The sequence below is a fragment of the Epinephelus lanceolatus genome, chromosome 4 (genome assembly GCF_041903045.1).
Source record: "Epinephelus lanceolatus isolate andai-2023 chromosome 4, ASM4190304v1, whole genome shotgun sequence".
Taxonomy (NCBI): Eukaryota; Metazoa; Chordata; class Actinopteri; order Perciformes; family Serranidae; genus Epinephelus; species Epinephelus lanceolatus.
Genome location: NC_135737.1, coordinates 1378952 through 1392515, shown reverse-complemented (window position 1 = coordinate 1392515; position 13564 = coordinate 1378952). Strand labels below are relative to the sequence as shown.

General features: G+C 41.2%; 1 long non-coding RNA gene across 1 annotated transcript; it reads left to right on the top strand.

Moving 5' to 3' along the window:
• Window positions 1-1949: 1949 nt before the first annotated feature.
• On the top strand, window positions 1950-3402 carry LOC144462834 (uncharacterized). The gene is made up of 3 exons (XR_013491023.1): window positions 1950-2114; window positions 2852-2954; window positions 3070-3402. It is a non-coding gene; the product is annotated as an uncharacterized LOC144462834 (long non-coding RNA).
• Window positions 3403-13564: the final 10162 nt, after the last annotated feature.

Genomic DNA, 13564 nt, shown 5'->3' with positions numbered 1-13564 from the left:
ATTCTGAGAGCCAAGTTATGATGGCAGAATATGCCTAGATTTCAACATATTTGTGCTTTTTATATGTGAAAAATGTTCTATTTTTACTGATAAAAACACTAGTGGTATGTTATGGTCAGAGTTGGGTATAACGCGTTACAAAGTACCGCATTAGAGTACTTTGTTTACTTTTTGCAGTAACGAGTAACCTAACAGGTTAGTTTGCTGTTTAAATAATCAAATACTTAAGTACATTTTCAAACAAAACATCAGTTACTTCCGTTACTTTTAGAATGCTGGTCCCTCAGTTGTTTGGTTCTAATAACGGAGATATCAGTCCGAAAGAAGTCACGGAGCTTGTGGCTCGCTAAGTGGAGAAGAAATGCTACCGTTGTCTAAGATGGAGTCTAAAAAAGGTGGAGGACTCGCTGACAGACATATTTCAGACTCAGGACTTGCATTATGCCTGGTACAGGCTACACGCTGGTACTCACCAATTATCTCCGGTCGTCTTTCACGGCGTGTGTGATGTCATCGGGTTATTCTTGTTCTATTTTTATTACTTTTTATTACTTTGTTTCAAATGAAGCTGGGAGCCTCTGCAGTTGTGGTGAGTAAAAGCCCCGCCGCTATTTGTTAATGTTATTACTTTATGTCCGACCGTAAGGATGTACCATTGTTTGCTAGCTTGATGCTAATGACAGTAACGTTAACTCAGTGGGTTGACAAAGTGCCTCTGCTGTTACACACCATCATTTCCCCCTTTTAAGGGGCGTTCACACCGAGCGCGAATTCGCAAATTCGCGTGTCAAGATTACATACAAAGTCAATGCAAAGACGCGATTAGACGCGAATTCGCGCCGGGCGGCGCGATGGATGCGTCTGGCGCAACACGATGGACGCAACAGACGCGTAGGCGCGGCGCGATATAGACGCGAAATTCGCGTCCAACGCCTCATTGCTTGAGATGAAAATAGGTTCGTTCGAGATGAGCCAGTCCTGCGCAGATTCGATCACCGGCGATCAGCGCACAATGCATGCTGGTTAGTTTTGTGTCCGACTTCATCCTGACTTGCTCAGACGTATTACAAAAGTGGACGGCAGCTGCAGTTTTTAGAGCCAGGCGTTGCAGTTGCTCTCCACCGACTGCACCGCCTGGCTCTCACCTGATCTAACAGCTGATTGGTTTAGACGTGGACTCAACAAGATGACGTTTTAGATAAACTACTCATTTTTGTTGAGTTCTAGAGATTAAGATTGTATTTGTCTGATCTGAAGGTTTATTCTGTGAACAGAAAACATGTTGTGTGACTGATGGTGAAAACAAACTGATATATGGGTCTGATCACTTTTTTAATGAAATGACATCATTCCAGACAGGATGTAAGTGTGTCTGTGACTTCCTGCACGGACTGATGGCTGCTGGAAACTGTCGGGAAACTGTCCGACTTCACCGCAGCTTTTTGTCACCGCCCCCCGCTGTGGCCGCCTGCTCTCGTCTGCTTTTCAGTCGACACGCAGTTCATCTCGAACGAGCCTATTGTTTCAGCCTTCTCTTGAACAAGGCTATTCAAGAGAAGGCTGAGACACGGGGTCAAACATGGGGGGAATGCACATGCGCAGTCTAACTTGAGCTGCGATGCTGGAGGGTGACAGCAGGGGCGCTAGATAAAAAGCGCAGGATCCGCTCAGGCGATCAAGGAGTGCGCTTGGTGCGGTCTGCTTGGACTTTTGGACGGCGGCTGCCTGAAGTTGTCAGAATTGCATCTCTGTCATTCTCACCCACAAGGCAGGCCACCAGTGACAGTCCAGTAATAAGCTGTAAAAATGACATGCAGACCAGATTTTACTGCGCATGTGCAATCCCCCCATGTTTGACCCCGTGTCTCAGCCTTCTCTTGAATAGCCTTGGTTTGACATCAGGCCACCCATCCACATCCGGTCCGCGAGATTGAAAGCGGAAGAAAACAGCAGGATGGCAGAATCGCTGCAGTTCACGCGTTGTTTGCTGGAATTACCTAAATTTACCGTCAATGACGTACGGAGATTAGTCCGGAGGTGCACTACAACACCGCAGAGCAAACTTTAGAAAGGTTTCAAGTTTTATGTGTTCTCGTATCTCTGTAATTATGAAGGTAAGTAGCGAATACTAGCTAACCGTTGCTACTTGGGCTAATGCCAGGCTGTTCTCTTCATGATCTATCCAGCAGCTTTTTAAGTTGAGGCCGCCCATACGAATTGCGTGAATTGCATCACCTTAATCAGTTTAATAGTACTGTCCCCCATTTAATGTACATGTTTGTATTTTTGTCTTAAAGTGTCAGGTAAAAACAGGGCTACAAATGAGGTCTCTGTTAGAGCTAACTGCTACCGCTCTATATAAAGGAAGCAGACACCACACCAGCTGAGAGTAGGATTAGTGAAAAGTGTCACGTTCAAAGTTCTGTTGTGTTCATGTTCTGGATTTTTACTGTTCTACCATGTTTCAGCAGGGCCAATTATACAGGCAAAGAGGTGATCTTAGCTAGTAGAGGAGATGATGATACACAGAAAATAATAAAAAAAATGTAATGCAGTGATATTCATGATGGACTTAAGCAAAAACAAAATCCAGCTGAAACAGTGGTCATGCAGTTACAGGATAGCTGAGTGAAGAAGTTGAGATGGTTTATACTCTGTAAAATAGTCTGTAAAACTGTAAACAAATGGTTAATTTAGGTAATATTGTAAAATTGTATTGTTACTGTACTAGAATGACTGTTGTGATTATTAGGTAATGTAAAAGAAGTAAACAGTACAGTAACAATAATAGTGTTTGCCTGCTTCGCTTTTTGGTGTGCCCTGCCTTACCTTGTCTCTGTCTCTGCCTCAGGATTATCTTGTCCTCCGGTCACCTCAACTTTTATTCCCTCATGGAGTGCTCAGCCTGACTCACCGCCCTCTCCCTGGTCACAGACTAAAGCCTACTACTGTTGGTCAGTTGCAAGCTTTTGAGTATAGTTTCATATAATCATGTACACTTGTAGTTAGAGTTAATCCTCCTTACCACTTTGTTCTGCTCTAACCAGCTGTCTCCTCTACTTCTTCCAGGCCTCCTCCACTGAAACTCCATTGTCTCCTCACCCTCCAATGCTCCACCCTCACTGTCTCTGGACTCCTTCCTTCCACTGTCCCCCCATCCCGGACCCAAACCCCTTTTCAGAACCACCAGTCCCTCACTACATCACCCTGGATCACTCTGTTCTCTCAGACAGATCTCCCCCAGTGCTTTCAACCCCAAAACCCCTCTCGGATGGGCTTCACATTGGACTCTGATTGTACAACGTACAGCACCCTCTACATTAGGATTCACAATTTTATTATTAAAATCCATGTGATTACATGTGCCTTAGGGTTTTTATTGACTTCTCCAACATAAACAACAGGCCAATAATTGTTAAATAATACCATAAGGGATCTCAACAACTGAAGTCAAAAGCTACCGTTTTGTTTTCTTTCATTTGGGACACCTCAAATGTTTAGTGGACTGACTCCCTGAATATGAAAGCTATCTTTACAGTTTTAGTATAGCTGGATTCAGTACAACCACACCTTTCCAACAAGCCCTCATATGTGTTGTTATGACAATCCATGGCAGAGATACTGCAAAGTAATTGAGAGCATTCTACATGCCCATCTTTTACATTTCCGCCTATTTGAGATATGTGTTTATAAGTCTGTATCTCCTATTTGCATTGAGATATTTGCATTCTGTTTTTTTCTATTTTGTAGAGGGATATCCTGCCGTCAGGAATGACAAGTTTGGTAGCTCTCAGAGCTTGCATTGTCAATTTACATGGATTTATATGACTTCGGCTAGGCTTTTTTTGAGCTCTTTTTTTAGTTTTCCTATGGGGTTATAAATCAAGTGATAGCACACAGAAAGCTACCACCAGTGCAAGGCTATCACATTTTTTCTAACACTAGAGATGTATACCTTGCTAAAAATCACTATGAGAATTATTCCCCCCGGGTGGTACCGACCAACCCTACTGGCTCACGGACTAAACTGAGGAAATGAATTCATGCACACCATTGTAAAGTTTCAGTCATTTAATTGACAGTTAATTTGATTACATTGGAGTATTTTTTTACGCAACAGTGAATGAACAAACAAATAATACATGTTTAATATTGTAAATAGAGCGGCAACAATTATTAATCGATTACTAAATTAATTTAACTTAAAAAAGTTATTAAAAGAATTTTGATATTCCCAAGAATACTGAAGTTATTAAATAGCAGGTTCCTGAATGACATGAAACTCAGTTTACTACTTCCCCATGAGCCCCTGAGGCTCTGTGCAAAATGTCAGGTGATGATCACAAGGTGGCGCTCTTTAAATTGAAGTATTTTATATCTCCACATCGGTTGCTTGGATTAACATGAAACTTAGAACAATTATTGTCAATGCCCTCCTGAGGATATCTGAAAAAGGAGTTACGGATCTGCCACTAGGTGGCACTGTGGTGGCAGTCTAAGTTAATATTTGGCACTGTGCCAACACCATAACACTTATGGAAATGAAATTGATAGGGGTGGTAAAAACTGGCCCCTGTAACTCACACACCAAAAATGACTATTTTCACTATTTTCAATGCAAAAGCGTTTTGGCCCACAACTCCCACATAACATGTCGCACATTTTGAAACTTTATGAATTCAGCTGAATTGTGTGATGTAAGGCACGCCCACTTTTGCATTGAATTTCCATTTGCAAAATTGCGAACAATGAAAAACCTACTTTTTCGACCTCCTCCTAGGCAATTTGACTGATTTGCACCAAACTTTGCATGAAGCATCTGTGGAACCTCCTGACAAAAAGTTATTAAAAGAATTTTGTTTGTCCAAAAAACGCCCAAAATATAAAACAACAAATTCCTGCACATTGTTTTCAAAACAGACAGTCTTTCATATCTTGAGCAAATATAGTCGGATTACCACAACACTTTCGCTAATTGTGTTCCATGGCCCGATGAGGGTTTGTGCGAAATTCGGTGCAAATCGGCCAATAGGTGGTGCTTTGGTGGCAGTCTTATTAGTGTGAATGGAAGTAAATTGGAAAATCTTCAAATCCTCTTCAAAACTCATCGACTTTCAACCTCTTCTTGTCCCTCATACTTTGAGCTAGAGACAACATGTCAACTTTTAAAGAGTCAGAAGACCTTAAACTATTGGGCATGTATTCAGCTTCTACTTTTTGGAAAAATACATAATGTGGGTTGGGTGCCTACCTGTGTACTGGAAATGTAAGCCGAAGGCGAGGACCCTATTGTTTTTGCTGCATTTATTCTTTATTATTATTCTTTATATATATTTATATATATAATTTGGAGGGGTGATCCAGACCCCTGCATGTACCTCAGAAAAAAACTATGTATATCTGCCTGCAGGGGGCGCTATAACCTAGGCCAATGCGTTTTTGCCTATAGCTCCCACACTGTATGTCGCACATTCAAAAGTCTTGTATCCCCAGCTTCCCTGAATAGAGCTGAATCACTTTGCCGTAGGCCACGCCCACTTGCGCCTAGGAAGTTTTTTTCGCAAAATCGCGAAAACTGGAAAACCTTCTTTTTCGAACTTCTCCTTGGGATTTTGTCCAATCTGCATGAAACTTGACACATACACTCTTCTGACCTACACTCTTCTGACACCTGATCTAAAGTGATCAAAAGAATTTTATTTGGTCAAAAAATGCGCAAATTATTAACAAACAAACTTCTATAGCTAGCTATAAAAATACAAAATGTTGGATATCTCGGTCAAACTAAATGCTATTAACACCAAATTTGAGATCATTGGTTAGCATAAGACTGTGAGGGTATGAGCCGAATTTGCCGAATTTTGACAACTAGGGGGCGCTACAAATATGGTAAGTTTATGTCTCTTGAACGGCTGCACCGATTTCTACGAAATTCGGTTGGTATGATGTAGGGCCAAATCTGAGGTCATATCTTGAAGGTGGTCATGACTGGTCAATGTGGGCGTGGCTTATTACAAGATAAACAACAAACATTAATTTCAGCCAAACTATTATGCTGAGGGCTTTGAAATTTTAAGGGTACATATAGAATAGGACACAGATCTTCCGTACCAAAAATTGCATATGTACTCCACTAGGTGGCGCTATAACGGATGCAAACGTGTTTTTGCCTGCAACTTACACATTTTAAATGACACTTTCACAAACATTATATCCATGTGTTCCCTGGATAGAGCTGGGTTTTCTGACACAGGCCCCGCCCACTTCTGCTGCACATTCTCTTTGCTAATTTGCCACATGTCCAAAACCTACTTTTTCGAACTCCTCCTACATTTTAAGTGCCACCTGCCTGAAACTTTGCACATAGAATCTCCAGATGTGTCTGATGAAAAGTTATCAAAAGAATTTTGGCACTCCAAAAAATGCGCTTGTTACAACCAAACAATCTTTTTTGCTAGCTAAAAAACACACACTGTTTCATATTTCGCTCAAAGTAGATGCTTTCAACATCAAACTTAAGTCACTCGTTCCCGAGGTCATCCAGAGGCTTTGTGCCAAATTCGTCGCAAATCAGTCTATAGGTGGCGCTATAACGGATGCAAAGGCAGTTTTGCCTGTAACTTCCACATTTTAAATGACACATTCATAAACATGCGCTCGCCCAGAGCCCGTCGTCCTTCGGGGACAACTTCCATGGGCTCCGCAGGACGCGGGGACCGAGTCGCACGGGGGGGCTTTGCCCCCATTCATCACTGCTTGCAGTTCTAGTTATTATTATTTCTCCCACCGTCTCTTTGAGCTGGAATTTGATCCCCTAAACATGCTCAAAAACTCACCAAAATTGGCACGCATGTCAGACCTGGCGAACAATTTTAGAAAATCAAAAAATTAACCCCTAAAGTACCAAAATGGGTTCTCTAGCGCCACCTAGACACACAAAAATGGCTGCTACGGCCCATAGGAATGTCCTAGAAAGATCAAACCAAAACTGCCGTGTTCGTCTCATCAAGAGCTAAAAATCACCCCTGACCTAAATCCAACAGGAAGTGAGCTATTTGCCCTTTCAAAGTAAGATTTCGCCTTAAACTGCTCTTCCTAAAAAAACATCTCCTCCTACACCGTTTATCGTATCGGCTTCAAACTCGCACACATTACAGATCAACTCGTGCTAATCAGATCTTCTGTATAACTTTTTCATTACTCGAACGGTTTGGATTTTATGGGCTCCATAAGGTGACATGTCACAAAACGTCCTGACAATCTTCGAAAGCTCCCCCATAGGAAATGAATGGCAGCAGGGGGAGAAAGGGACCAATCTTAGGGCTTTGTCTAGCCTTTACAGCGTCTCCATACTTTGTGCTACAGACTCCATTCCAACTCTCAAATGTTGCCACAGGTCTCATCTATTCACTCATGTTTTCATCTTTTCCATATGTTGCACCGTTTTTAATCTGTTCCTCTCAAAGTACCATGAGCAAATGTGGAGAAATTGTCAGTTTATAATGGGTGTGTATTGCATGGAATGCTGTGAGCGAGAGTGGAGAGGGCTCTAAAAATCGTCTAAAACTGTTGTCTTTAACTCGCTGCCATGGCCACAATTTTCACTGTACATACACAATTTATACCAAAAAACGTAGGAAAATTTGTCCTGCTCACAGATATGTTGACATGGAATCTCTCACACGTACACATTTTTGCTGAGTGGCTCCAAAGCGAAGGGAGCGCCGATTTTTTTCTCATTCACTCCCATGTAATCTGAGAGGAGAAATTTCTGGAAACAGCTGAGGTGCAACACATTTGTAACTCGCTCTGGTGACCACATTTTTGACTGTAGAAATATAAAACATGACACGTGCGTTCACGAGAAGTGGCTCTCTCTCACCATCACTTTATTTTCATGATGGGACCAACGGTTTGGGTGTGGGAAGAATTTGTTCGAGGAGTTCAAACCCATTAAAAACAGCCTTTGCTGATCTACTCTCTCATGCGCTCTGTGTGTGCCCCTCAAGTGCAGGCAAGTCAGGAATCGCCATGACAACGGCTGCACACACAGACATGCAGACACAGCCCTCTACTCATACTTGAATTTTCTCTTCAACTTGCTCATACGGCCACAATTTTCACTGTACATACACAATTTATACCACAAAACATAGGAAAATTTGTCCTGGTCACAGAAATGTTGACATGGAATCTGTCACATGTACACATTTTTGCTGAGTGGCTCCAAAGCGAAGGGAGCGCCGATTTTCTTCTCATTCACTCCCATGTAATCTGAGAGGAGAAATTTCTGGAAACAGCTGAGGTGCAACACATTTGTAACTCGCTCTGGTGACCACATTTTTGACTGTAGAAATATAAAACATGACACGTGCATTCACAAGAAGTGGCTCTCTCTCACAATCACTTTATTTTCATGATGGGACCAACTGTTTGGGTATGGGAAGAATTTGTTTGAGGAGTTAAATCTCCTCTAAAAGAGCTCTCTTCTCTGTGTTCTGTCTGTCTCTCTCTATGCTCTTCTGCCAGGTGCACCTAGTTTATTACCATGGCAACCGCTGTCACACACAAACTCACAGAAACATGATGTGTGTGTGTGTGTGTCTACATCTTACATGCAGACATGACAGGGTCAGAATCTCCATTTTAACCCTTTAGTTGCCAGAGTTATTTGAGGAAAATATTCATTTCAACATTTCAAAAGGCTTTCTCTTGAAAGTGGTGAGAGATAAAGGCATACTGTAAATGAGAAAACTATTCATCATGACCCAAAGTTTGTGATGGGAGTAAATTAACTCATCTAATTTGCATATTGTGGCGTCACTAGGAGGCGGCCATATTGGATTTCATGAATCTCAGCAAAACCGCATTTTATTTCCACAGCAGATTTCTTTTGTTTTGTGCTGTTTTTGTCATCTCATCCTCAAAATAAAGGAAGAGGAATCTGATGGGAGTAAGTTAACTCATCTAATTTGCATATTGTGGCGTCACTAGGCGGCGGCCATATTGGATTTCATAAATCTCAGTAAAACATTCAAATATTCTAATCATTCCAAATTTATTTTATTAAAGGCAGCTATTCAGTGTGGAGTCAGCTTTTCAACAAACTTTCAAACATTCAAATCATTCAAACTTCATTGTATTCAAGACAGCATTGCAGCGTGGCTTCAGCTCGCAGCATTCACACCCCCAATTTCTTCAGAAATTGCTTCTCTAGTTGGGTGTGAATGCTGCAAGCATTCACAACCTATGTTCTTCTACTACCAAAATTCTTTATTTTTCTTATTGGGTGTGAATGCTACAAGCATTCACAATCTATGTTCTTCTACTACCAAAATTCTTTATTTTTCTTCTTATTATTATTCTTCCGCCGCGTTTTTCAACATCAATTATCTTCAACATACTTCAACCGATTCAAACCATTCAAACTTCTTCTGATTCGGCTTCATTAGGACATTATCGGAAACTTTCAGATTTTTCCATAACGTTAATATTTTCCCGGGAATTCAACGTTAAAATTCCGACTTCTATTAAAGCGGATGGAGCGAAAACGGTTGGACCGCTACTAGTTCCACAAACTTCAACCGATTCAAACCATTCAAACATGAAAATGTTCAGCTGAATTAGGATATTCACGGATGTATTCACTTTTTTCCTAACATTCATACTTTCCGAGATTTTTCCAATTTTTCCCAAATCCTTTTCCCATTGGGAATGCATTACGGAATCCTCAAAAATCTAAAAATGTCACCTTTTTTCAAACTGTGACTACCGATTCATACTTTCAGCTAGAAACTCCATTCAAAATGGAAAATATTCATCATTTTGCTGACATTTTACATATGATTCAACTTTTCAATCCCATTCAAACTTTCATAAATATTCAGCGTTTTCTGAAACTTTGTTATAATGGAAGTCAATGAGAAAATCCTTCAAACTCACTCATCTTCACCCACACATCACGAATTCATACATTGACATAGAAACTCCATTCCAACTCTCAAACGTTGATGCTGCCGTCGACTTTCAGGAACTAATTCAAATTTTCAATATCTCTTTTAGTTTTTCTACAAAGTCAGTTTAAAATACATGAAGTTTTCAGCCCTTCTCAGACTTTATAATGGGTGTGTATTGCATGAGCTAGAGTGGGTGATGTCATCACTAGAGTGAAGAGCAGCTGTAAACTCATCGAGAAATTTTCTCTTCAACTCGCTCATACGACCACAATTTTCACTGTACATACACAATTTATACCACAAAACGTAGGAAAATTTGTCCTGGTCACAGAAATGTTGACATGGAATCTGTGACACGTACACGTTTTTGCTGAGCGGCTCCAAAGCGAAGGGAGCGCCGATTTTTTTCTCATTCACTCCCATGTAATCTCAGAGGAGAAATTTCTGGAAACAGCTGAGGTGCAATACATTTGTAACTCGCTCTGGTGACCCCATTTTTGACTGTAGAAATATAAAACATGACACGTGCGTTCACGAGAAGTGGCTCTCTCTCATCATCACTTTATTTTCATGATGGGACCAACGGTTTGGGTGTGGGAAGAATTTGTTCGAGGAGTTCAAACCCATTAAAAACAGCCTTTGCTGATCTGTTCTCTCATGCGCGCTGTGTGTGCCCCTCAAGTGCAGGCAAGTCAGGAATCGCCATGACAACGGCTGCACACACAGACATGCAGACACAGCCCTCTACTCATACTTGAATTTTCTCTTCAACTCGCTCATACGGCCACAATTTTCACTGTACATACACAATTTATACCACAAAACGTAGGAAAATTTGTCCTGGTCACAGAAATGTTGACATGGAATCTGTGACATGTACACATTTTTGCTGAGTGGCTCCAAAGCGAAGGGAGCGCCGATTTTCTTCTCATTCACTCCCATGTAATCTGAGAGGAGAAATTTCTGGAAACAGCTGAGGTGCAACACATTTGTAACTCGCTCTGGTGACCACATTTTTGACTGTAGAAATATAAAACATGACACGTGCGTTCACAAGAAGTGGCTCTCTCTCACAATCACTTTATTTTCATTATTGGACCAACGGTTTGGGTATGGGAAGAATTTGTTTGAGGAGTTAAATCTCCTCTAAAAGAGCTCTCTTCTCTGTGTTCTGTCTGTCTCTCTCTGCTCTTCTGCCAGGTGCACCTAGTTTATTACCATGGCAACCGCTGTCACACACAAACTGACAGAAACATGATGTGTGTGTGTGTGTCTACATCTTACATGCAGACATGACAGGGTCAGAATCTCCATTTTAACCCTTTAGTTGCCAGAGTTATTTGAGGAAAATATTCATTTCAACATTTCAAAAGGCTTTCGCTTGAAAGTGGTGAGAGATAAAGGCATACTGTAAATGAGGAAACTATTCATCATGACCCAAAGTTTGTGATGGGAGTAAATTAACTCATCTAATTTGCATATTGTGGCATCACTAGGCGGCGGCCATATTGGATTTCATAAATCTCAGTAAAACATTCAAATATTCTAATTATTGCAACTTTATTTTATTAAAGGCAGCTATTCAGTGTGGAGTCAGCTTTTCAACAAACTTTCAAACATTCAAATCATTCAAACTTCATTGTATTCAAGACAGCATTGCAGCGTGGCTGCAGCTCGCAGCATTCACACCCGCAATTTCTTCAGAAATTGCTACTCTAGTTATTCTTTATTCTTTATCCCGCTGCCTCTTTGAGCTGGAATTTGACCTCCTAAACATGGTCAAAAACTCACCAAAATTGGCACGCATGTCAGACCTGGCGAAAAATTTTAGAAAATCAAAAAATTAACCCCTAAAGTGCCAAAATGGGCTCTCTAGCTCCACCTAGGCACACTAAAATGGCCGCTGCAGCCCGTAGAAACGTCGTAGAAACATCAAACCAAAACTGGCGTGTTCGTCTCATCAAGATCTACAAATCACGCACTGTAACTACTAACCTAAATCCAACAGGTTGCGTGCGCTATTGCCCTTTCAAAGTAAGATGTGGTTTTTCACGAATTCTCTCTCTCAAAAAATATTTCCTCCTGCATCATTTAGCCTATCGGTTTCAAACTTGCACACATGACAGACCAAGCTCTGCTAAACAATTCCTCTGAACAACTTTGTCATTACTCAAACTGTTTGGATTTTATGCCGTGTTTAAGGTGACATGTCATAAAACCTCTTGACAATTTTTGTGCCACATAGACACAGTAAAATAGCTGCTGCGGCCCGTACGAATGCTGTAGAAAGATCAGACCAAAACTGTCTTCTTCCTTTCCTCGAGACCTACAAATCACTCATTGACACCACTGACCTAAATCCAACAGGAAATGAGCTAGTGCCTCTGAAATGTGACATGTCACAAAACCTCTTGACAATTTTTGCACCACCTAGACACACCAAAATGGCTGCTGCGGCCCATACGAATGGTGTAGACAGATCAAATTAAAACTGACTTCTTTGTCTCATTAAGACCTACAAATCACTCATTGACACCAATGACCTAACAGGAAATGAGCTAGTGCCTCTGAAGTAACATGAGCAAATGTGTCAGCTGTGAGCTAGACATTGTAAACGTGTGACCAAGATTGCATTTTTTATTTAACAAACATGAAACCTATATCTATGCGTTCAGAGTGAGTTTATGTGTCTTGTGGTATCTTCAGATTGATGATTGGACCTACGGTTTGGGAATGAAAGGGAGGAGTTGAAAGCCACCTCCATCTGCCTGCTCTTCAACTTGTCTCTCTGTGTCAGTGGTGGACTTTGGATGTTTGTAGGTCAGGGGTGAAAAGGAAAAAAGGGCACCTACTGCATGACAGGGGGGACCATTGATGTGGAAAAAAAATCAGTTTATCCCCTAAACCTGCTCAGAAACTCACCAAAATTGGCATGTATGTCAGGAGTGGTGAAAATGAAGTAATTAATCCTCAAAGTTCCAAAATGGGATGTCTGGCGCCACCTAGACACACTAAAATCGCTGCTGCGGCTTGTAGGAATGATGTAGAAAGTTCAAACCAAAACTGGCTTGTTCGTCTCATCAAGACCTACAAATAACGCGCTCACACGCCTGACCTAAACCCAACAGGAACTGAACTATTTGCCCTTTCAAAATAAGACTTCACCTCAAAAATGCTCTTTCTTCAAAATCCTTAAAAAAAGAAATCCTCCTACACCGTTTATTGTATTGGCTTCAAACTTGTAACCCTGACAGATCAACCCCTGGGGAACAAATCTTCTGTACAACTTTTTCCATTACTCGAACGGTTTGGATTTTATTGCCTCTCAAAGGTGACATGTTACAAAACCTCATGACGATTTTTGTGCCACCTACACACACTAAAATGCCCGCTGCGACCAGTAGGAATCCCGTAGAAAGACCAAACCAAAACTAGCTTGTTCGTGTCATCAAGACCTACAAATCACACCCTGACACCACTGACCTAAATCCAACAGGAAGTGCGCTATTGGCCTTTCAAACTAAGATGTTGTTTTTCACAAATTCTCTCTCTCAAAAAATATTTCCTCCTACACCATTTATCCTACCGGTTTCAAACTCACACACGAC